At 42.9% G+C, this 9,928-nt stretch overlaps 1 long non-coding RNA gene across 1 annotated transcript; it reads left to right on the forward strand.

Moving 5' to 3' along the window:
- Nucleotides 1–8,050: 8,050 nt before the first annotated feature.
- On the forward strand, nucleotides 8,051–8,616 carry LOC121676959. The gene is made up of 2 exons (XR_006020665.1): nucleotides 8,051–8,330; nucleotides 8,482–8,616. It is a non-coding gene; the product is annotated as an uncharacterized LOC121676959 (long non-coding RNA).
- Nucleotides 8,617–9,928: the final 1,312 nt, after the last annotated feature.

A 9,928-nucleotide genomic window follows, 5' to 3' on the forward strand; every position in this document is an offset into this window, starting at 1 on the left:
AAGTTCTCCTTAGTAAATTTGAATCATGGTGGGAGGAGGAAGGAAGGGAGGTAGAGGAGTAGGAAGGAGAAAAGTGGAGTGGGATGGAGAACAAGAGGGATCTGTAAGGTTGACTTTGGTGAAGGACAAAAAGCAAGAGTGAGGAAAGACATACCTTGAACGTAAAGTCATTATGGAGTTTGCAGGAATCCAGGTACTAGCAAAATTCTCACGATGGACCTAGATATAAAATTTAAGTAATAGTAGAAAGGGTACCAGAGTAATAGTAGAGAGGGTACCTTAACTGGCCTTCCTCTATAATCAGTTTCATCATTACCTTAATGTCATCATAGATCCTTCATCCAGTAACTAATGGAAGCAGATGCAGAGATCCACAGCTAAGCACTGGGATGAACTCCTGGATACCAGTCATAGAGAGGGAAGAATATTATGATCAAAGGGGCCAAGACCATGATGGGAAAACCCACAGAAACAACTACCTGAGTAAGTTGGAGCTCATTGATTCCAGACTGACAAGTGGGTAACCTGGATAAGACCAAACTAACTAGACACTCTGAGTGTGTGTGGCATGGGTTGTTAGTGTGACCACTAACAGTGGAACCAGTATTCTCCCCAGTGCATGAAATGGCTTTTTGGAGCCCCTTTGCAGTGGAGATATCTTCCTTATCCTAGATACAGGAGGAAAGGGCTCAGTATGCTGCAAGTGACATGACAGACTTTCGTGACTCCCCATAAGAGGCCTCACCCTGTCTGAGGAGTAGATGGGGCTCGACAGGGGAAAAGGTGGGTGGAGCAGAAAAACAGGAATGAGAGGTAACTGGTGTTGTTTGTAAAGAAAAAAATAGTAAATACTAGCAAAAAATGAAAATAAAAAATGAGATAATTTAAGAGCTAGTTAGAAAATAGTCTAACGTTTTGACCAAGTTTTTTTTTTTTTTACAATTAATAAGTCTCCTTATATTTATTAGGGACCCAACAGTCCACACTAAAAATAAGCCGCCTACAATGCCTTGCTATTGAATATGGACATGCAGAATATAAAGTTTACCCAGCTAGTTTTCAGTTTGTTTTGGCCTAGCATTTCCTCACTATACATACATTTTCCCTTTTGAAATTATGATGTATAACATGTTTTAATTTATTTTAGAAGTATGTGATCTGCTTTTTAATTTTTATTTTACCAAATATTATAGTTAAGAGACTGTCATAAAAATCCTTCCAGGGAAGTCTGTGGGCTGACTTCAGATCTCCTTTCATTTTTTCCCACCAAATCTAGTCCTCACAGTCTCATCAACATTCCTGTAAAAGAACACCTGCTCGCCTCTCTCTTCCTGTCCCTTCCCAGCTTGCACACAGAACCCCCCTTCCCCCCCCCCGCCTCATCCTCCCGTCTTTGGGGCCACAAAATCCCACAGCTCAGCCTCTTTGGGCGCCGGGGACTTGGAATTGAGTGCGCCCAGAGTTAACATCCACTGGTCATTAATATCACTTAATATCAATGGACTTAATTCACCTATAAAAAGGCACAGGCTAAGAGACTGGATACGAAAACAGGATCCAACATTCTGCTGTTTACAAGAAACACACCTCAACTACAAAGACAGACATCTACTCAGAGTAAAGGGTTGGGAAAAGGTTTATCAAGCAAATTGACCTAAGAAACAAGCCGGTGTGGCCATACTAATTTCTAACAAAGTTGACTTCAAACTAAAATCAATCAGAAGAGATGGAAAGGGACACTTTATACTCATTACAGGAAAAATCTATCATAATGAAGTCTCAATCCTGAATATCTATGCCCCTAATACAAAAGCACCCACTTATATAAAAGAAACATTACTAGAACTCAAGACAGCCATCAAACCAAACACACTGATAGTGGGAGACTTCAACACTCCTCTTTCACCAATGGACAGGTCAATTCGACAGAAACCTAAGAGAGAATTAAGAGACTTAATAGAGGTAATGAAGCAAATGGGCTTAACAGACATCTATAGAACATTCCACCCAAACAGGAAAGAATATACCTTCTTCTCTGCGGCTCATGGAACCTTTTCGAAAATTGACCACATACTCGGTAACAAAGCAAACTTCCACAGTTACAAAAACATATTAGTAACCACCTGTGTCTTATCGGATCACCATGGATTAAAATTAGAATTCAACAACAATGCTACCCACAGAAAGCCTACAAACTCATGGAAACTGAACAGTCAACTACTGAACCACAGCTGGGTCAAGGAAGAAATAAAGAAAGAAATTAAAGTCTTTCTTGAATTTAATGAAAATAAAGACACAACATACTCAAACGTATGGGACACTATGAAAGCAGTGCTAAGAGGAAAATTCAGAGCACTAAGTGCCCACTTAAAAAAAAATGGAGAAAGCACACATTGGAGACTTAACAGCAAACCTGAAAGCTTTAGAAAAGAAAGAAGCAGACTCACCTAGGAGGAGTAGAAGCCCGGAAATTATCAAATTGAGGGCAGAAATCAACAAAATAGAAACACAGAAAACAATCCAAAGAATCAATGAAACAAAAAGCTGGTGCTTGGAGAAAATCAACAAGATTGACAAACCTTAGCCAAACTAATCAAATGGCAGAGAGAGAACACACAAATTAATAAGACCAGAAATGAAAAAGGGGACATAACCACAGACACAGAGGAAATTCAGAGAATCATTAGATCTTACTACAAAAGCTTGTATGCCACAAAATTGGAAAATGTAAAAGAAATGGACATTTTTTAGATAAGTACCATATACCAAAGTTAAACCAGGACCAGGTAAATGCTCTAAATAGTCCTCTTAGTCACGAAGAATTAGAAAGTATTATCAGAAACCTCCCTACCAAAAAGAGCCCAGGACCTGATGGGGTCAATGCAGAATTCTACCAGAACTTCCAAGAAGACCTAATACCTATACTCCTTAAGATATTTCATAATATAGAAACAGAACAGTCATTGCCAAATTCCTTTTATGAAGCTACAATTACCCTGATACCTAAACCACACAAAGACCCAACCAAGAAAGAGAATTACAGGCCAATCTCACTCATGAACATCAATGCAAAAATTCTCAATAAAATACTGGCAAACAGAATCCAAGAACACATTAGAAAAATTATCCACAATGATCAAGTAGGCTTCATCCCAGAGATGGAGGCTGGTTCAACATACGAAAATCTATCAATGTAATCCATCATATAAATAAACTGAAGGATAAAAACCATATGATCATCTCATTAGATGCAGAAAAAGCATTTGACAAAATTCAGCACACCTTTATGATAAAGGTCTTGGAGAGATTAGGGATACAGGGGTCATTCCTAAATATAATAAATGCTATTTACAGCAAGCCAACAGCTAACATCAAATTAAATGGAGAGAAACTCAAGGCCATCCCACTAAATTCAGGAACACGACAAGGCTGTCCACTCTCTCCTTATCTCTTCAATATAGTGCTTGAAGTTCTAGCAATAGCAATAAGACAAAACAAGGGGATCAAGTGGATTCGAATTGGAAAGGAAGAAGTTAAACTTTCGTTATTTGCAGATGATATGATAGTGTACATAAGCGACCCGAAAAACTCCACCAAAGAACTCCTACAGCTGATAAACTCCTTTAGTATCGTGGAAGATTAAAAGATCAACTCCAAAAAATCAGTCGCCCTCCTATATACAAAGGATAAGGAAGCAGAGAAAGAAATCAGAGAAGCTTCACCTTTCACGATAGCCACAAATAGCATAAAATATCTTGGAGTAACTCTAACCAAGGAAGTGAAAGACCTATTTGACAAGAACTTTAAGTCTTTGAAGAAAAAAATTGAAGAGGATACCAGAAAATAGAAGGATCTCCCTTGCTCTTGGATTGGGAGGATCAACATAGTAAAAATGGCAATACTACCAAAGGCAATCTATAGATTTAATGCAATCCCCTTAAAGATCCCATCAAAATTCTTCACAGAGATTGAGAGGACAATAATCAACTTTATATGGAAGAACAAGAAACCCAGGATAGCCAAAACAATCTTATACAATAAAGGGACTTCTGGAGGCATTACCATCCCTGACTTCAAACTCTATTACAGAGCTACAGTATTGAAAACAGGTTGGTATTGGCATAAAAATGGAGAAGTCGACCAATGGAATCGAATAGAAGACCCAGATCTTAACCCACAAACCTATGAACACCTGATTTTTGATAAAGGAGCTAAAAGCACACAATGGAAGAAAGAACGCATCTTCAACAAATGGTGCTGGCATAACTGGATGTCAACCTGTAGAAGAATGAAAGTAGAGTCATGTCTATCACCATGCACAAAACTCAAGTCCAAATGGATTAAAGACCTCAATATCAATCTGAACACACTGAACCTGTTAGAGGAGAAAGTGGGAAGTACTCTACAACATTTGGGCACAGGAGACCGCTTCCTACGTATAGCCCCAGCAGCACAGACATTAAGGGCAACATTGAATAAATGGGACCTCCTGAAGCTGAGCAGCTTCTGTAAAGCAAAGGACACTGTCACTAAGACAAAAAGGCAGCCTACTGACTGGGAAAAGACAAAGGTCTGATCTCCAAAATATATAAGGAACTCAAGAGACTAGACTTTAAAATGCTAATGAACCCAATTAAAAAATGGGGCACTGAACTGAACAGAGAATTCTCAACAGAAGAAGTTCGAATGGCCAAAAGACACTTAAGGGCATGCTCAACCTCCTTAGCAATCAGGGAAATGCAAATCAAAACAACGTTAAGATACCATCTTACACCTGTCAGAATGGCTAAAATCAAAAACACCTTAGATAGCCTTTGCTGGAGAGGATGTGGAGTAAGGGGTACACTCATCCATTGCTGGTGGGAATGCAAACTTGTGCAACTGCTTTGGAAAGCAGTGTGGAGGTTTCTCAGGAAATTTGGGATCCACCTACCCCAGGACCCAGCAATCCCACTCTTGGGAATTTACCCAAGAGATGCCCAATCATATTACAAAAGCATCTGTTCAACTATGTTTATAGCAGCATTATTTGTAATAGCCAGATCCTGGAAACAACCTAGATGCCCTTCAGTGGAAGAATGGATGAACAAAGTGTGGAATATACACATATTAGAGTACTACTTGGCGGTAAAAAACAATGACATCTTGAATTTTGCATGCAAATGGAGGGAAATAGAAAACACCATCCTGAGTGAGGTAACCCAGGCCCAAAAAGATGAACATGGGTGTACTCACTCATAATTGGGTTCTAGCCATAAATAAAGGACATCGAGCCTATAATTCGTAAAAAAAAATCCTAGAGAATCTATATAAGAAGGTGAACCCAAAGAAAAACATATAGTTATCCTCCTGGATACTGGAAGTAGACAAGATTGCCGGACCAAAAAATCGGAACATTGGGGTGGGGTGGGATGGGGGATGGGGGAATGGGGAGAGAAAAGTGTGAAGTGGAGGATGGAGAGAGCTTGGGGGAATAGGATGGTTGGGATATAGGAAGGGTGGATATGGGAACAAGGAATTATATATCTAACTTAAGGGAGCCATTCTTGGGATGGCAGAGACTTGACTCTAGAGAGGTTCCCAGGTGTCCAGGAAGACACCCCCATGTAGGTCCTTGGGCAGCTGAGGAGAGGGTGCCAGAAATGTACAGATCCTATTGCCATACTCATGAATATCTTGCATATCACCATAGAACCTTCACCTGGCATTGGATGGAGAAAATGACAGAGCCCCACATAGGAGCACCGGACTGAGCTCCCAAGGTCCCAATGAGGAGCAAAAGGAGGGAGATCATGAGCAAGGAAGTCAGGACCGTGAGGAGTGCGTTTACCCATTAAGATGGTGGGACAGATCTAACGGGAGACCACCAAGTCCAGTTGGAATGGGACTGATGGAACAGGGGACCAAACCGGACTCTCTGAATGTGGCTGACGGTGGAGGACTGAGAAACCAAGGACAACGGCAATGAACATGAACTCTACAGCATGGATGGGCTCACTGTGAGCCTTGTCAGTTTGGTTGCTCACCATCCTGGACTTAGGGGGAGCTGGGAGGACCTTGAACTTAACTGATGGCTCTTTGTCTTGGAGAGAGGTGGAGAGGGGGTATGTGTGGAAGGGAGGTGAGGGAAGGGGTGTTGTTCTTCTTTTTGGCGTGGTGTGTATCGCGGAGCCGGAGGAAGGGAGACCCAGGACGCCACCACGTGCGTGGGAGGATTATTTATTAGGGAAGGGTGTGCTCGACAGTGCGGGTCAAGGGAGGGAGGAACAAGAAAGAGAGAGGGGATGGATTTAACACTGGTATATATAAGAATCTGCGTAGGCGTGCTTGTCCGTTGTGGTGTTTCTGGGAAATGTAGTCTTCCCGTCCGGCGGGGTGAAACTGATCCCTCTGGGAGGTGTGGTCTTCATCCCATGAGAATCACATCTCCACCCTTTTTGGTTTGAAATCCTAGAGGATCTACTACCTCACCCCTCACATATACAGGAGGGCAAACTGTCCCAGGCCACTTATACCTGGTACACAGATGGCAGCTCCTTTTTATGTGATGGGACTCGTAAAGCGGGTTATGCTATAGTATCAGATACAGAGATAATTGAGGCAAAGGCACTCCCTGCTCATACTACCAACCAGCAGGCTGAACTAATAGCTCTCACCCGTGCCTTTCAGCTAGCGAAAGGACAAATTTTAAATGTTTACACAGACTCTAAGTATGCATTTCATATCCTCTTATCCCACGCAGCTATCTGGAAGGAGCGTGGGCTTCTTACGACAAAAGGTGGATCCATAACTAATTCTGATCATATCATGGACTTATTAAAAGCCTCTCATCTCCCTAAAGCTATAGGAATTATTCACTGCCGGTCTCATCAGTCCGACAGTTCTACTGTTTCCAAGGGAAACAATCGGGCTGACAGGGCAGCTAAGACAGCAGCACTCCAGAGCCCGGATCTACCTCAGTCTCCCCAGGGAGTCCTTACAGTACAGCCCACATTCCCACAGACACCCGACACCCAGCAGATCCTGTCCTACCTACACAGGCTCTTTCACCCTAATAATAAGGCCCTGCTCCACTTTGTTAAGGCTCATCTCCAACCTACTCCTGAGGATATAAGATTTCTAAAGGCCATGACTGCCTCCTGTCAGATCTGTCAAAAGTCAGATCCTAAGACTAAATACCGTAGCTTCCCTTTTCCTACCCATCAGGCTAGGGGCTCTCTTCCAGGGACTGACTGGCAGCTAGACTTTACTCATATGCCTACAGTCAAAAGAGTTAAATATCTTCTGATTTTGGTGGATACAATGTCCGGGTGGATTGAAGCCTTCCCCACTACTAACAAGAGAGCCCAGACAGTCTCCGATATTCTTCTCCGAGAAATCATCCCCCGGTTTGGGATTCCAACCTCTCTCCAATCAGACAACGGCCCTGAATTCACCTCCCAGATTTCTCAAAACCTGTCTAAGGCTCTCGACATTCCTTGGCATTTTCATATCCCATACCATCCTCAGTCTTCAGGTAAGGTAGAGCGTGCCAATCGCTCTCTAAAGGACACCCTTCTTAAGTTGTCACAGGAACTGCATCTCGACTGGGTAAAGCTCTTACCTTTGGCCCTTCTTAGACTCAGGGCCCTACCAAAGAGCCCGCTGTTTATTTCACCCTTTGAACTCATGTATGGACGGCCGGTTCTAACCCCTGGCCTTCCACCTAAAACCTCCCCCCTACCTGATCACCTGCTCACGCCATTACTAACCCACTTACGCTCGCTACTGTGGGATTTCACTGATCACTCATTACCTCGACCATGTACTAATCCATGTCCACCACCAATTAAGATTGGAGAACAGGTACTATTTTCTCCCCCAGGTCAACGTCCCTCACCCCTTTCCCCTAAATGGCAGGGTCCCCTCAGAGTAATTCTTCTAACTCCCACAGCTGCCAAGCTCGAAGGACTTCCTCACTGGATTCACCTGTCACACCTTAAACCATTCACTCCTCCAACTCAAAAAGATTCCTCATTCACAGTAACTCAGACAGGACCTTGCTCTCTCAAGTTCCAGAGGACACCAACTTCAGTACAAGAAAAATAACGGTTCCATCTACACTTAACTCCTTATTACACTAACACACCCTCTTTTCCTTTTCCTATGTGTGACCTCTAAATTCTAAATAACTACTTAGTTGTCCTTACAGGAATCATCATAGCTCACGGAGACAAGGAATTCAGATGATAAATATGGTCAAAAAACCTTATTTCTCTTTTAAGGCATTTTCTTTAAGTTCTAGGAAGCCAGCTTGACACACCTGAACGGATTGGACACGAACAGAATAAGTATTCAAACGGAATAAGTATCATTTAATTTTTTATCACTCTTGGCCTCAAAAAACCCCTAAAGCCCCCCACTACCTCGAATCCTTAAGCCTTCCCCTCATATCCCTCCCCCCTTAATCTTTCCTTTCCTAATGCGATTCTTGTTTTCCAGCACCTAACGACAACCCAGTTCCTCAAGATACCAACGGATGCGGTTCCAATCAGCCATCCCCGGGACACGGACCACCAGGACATCCCAGGACGTCAGTAAACAGGACATCATTACCAGGACACACCGGAACCATCCCAGGACGCCAGCAAATGGGACCAGGACACCAGGACATCAACCCCCCCCCCAAAAAAAAACCCCTCGACGCCCACAAAGTCAGCAGGAAGCAGCTATGAGACCGGGCTACGCCCCCATTCCCTACCCACTAAGACTTCCCCCCAAATTTTTAATAAACCAAAAAGGGTGGAGATGTGATTCTCATGGGATGAGGACCACACCTCCCAGAGGGATCAGTTTCACCCCGCCGGACGGGAAGACTACATTTCCCAGAAACACCACAACGGACAAGCACGCCTACGCAGATTCTTATATATACCAGTGTTAAATCCATCCCCTCTCTCTTTCTTGTTCCTCCCTCCCTTGACCCACACTGTCGAGCACACCCTTCCCTAATAAATAATCCTCCCACGCACGTGGTCGCGTCCTGGGTCTCCCTTCCTCCGGCTCCGCGATACACACCACGCCAAAAAGAAGAACAACAAGGGGGAAGAGGAGGGAAGGAGATGGAAATCTTTAATAAAAAAAATGAGGAAAAAAAAGAACACCTGCTGAGGTCCTTCTTGTCTATCTGACCACATCCAAAAAATCTTCTCTTTCAACCTTCCTTCCCCCCACACAATGCCTTAACCCAACCTCCAACATCACCAGACTTTCCCTGAAATCTCAACAGTTGAGTAGGTCACAGAAACAGGTAACCTAACTAAAGGCCTGGACCACTCCCTCCTCTCTGACAAATCCAAATCCTCATTCTCATCCCTAGTACTGCAAAAAAAAAAAAAAAAAAAAAAAAAAAAAAAAAGAAAAAAGAAAAAAGAAAAAAAAAACCTGCTTCTTTATTCCTCCCCCAATCTTCCCATATTTCCTGTGAATTGCACAGACCATAGTTCCTTTTATAACTCTGCTTTATCCCAGCCCCAAATTGCAGCAGGCACCCCTGCTAACCCAAAATCCATTCTTGACAGGAAACCAGGCAAGATAACTATGGAGAATCACCTCTCCTTCCATTTCTCTGATCCCTATTTCCCCATTATCATCCCTGGATTTTTAGCAGAACACCTGCTGTGGTCTCTCTTTCATCTCTGGCCCATTATCAAAGGATCACAAAGATCTTCTCCTCCCACTTTCCTACACCAACTAATCTCATTATCACAGCATGCAACATCTGCAGGAATTGCCTGTAAATGAGGAACTGAGTAGAGCATGGAAACAGAGGAAACAGAAACATGAAAGGAAAACAGATAACCAACAAAGACAAAACGAGAAATCAACATATACATCTGTAATCATCCCAATCCCACATGACTGGATAGCAGCATTAAAGACAGACCAT

This window comes from Arvicola amphibius, chromosome 12 (assembly GCF_903992535.2).
Source record: "Arvicola amphibius chromosome 12, mArvAmp1.2, whole genome shotgun sequence".
Taxonomy (NCBI): domain Eukaryota; kingdom Metazoa; phylum Chordata; class Mammalia; order Rodentia; family Cricetidae; genus Arvicola; species Arvicola amphibius.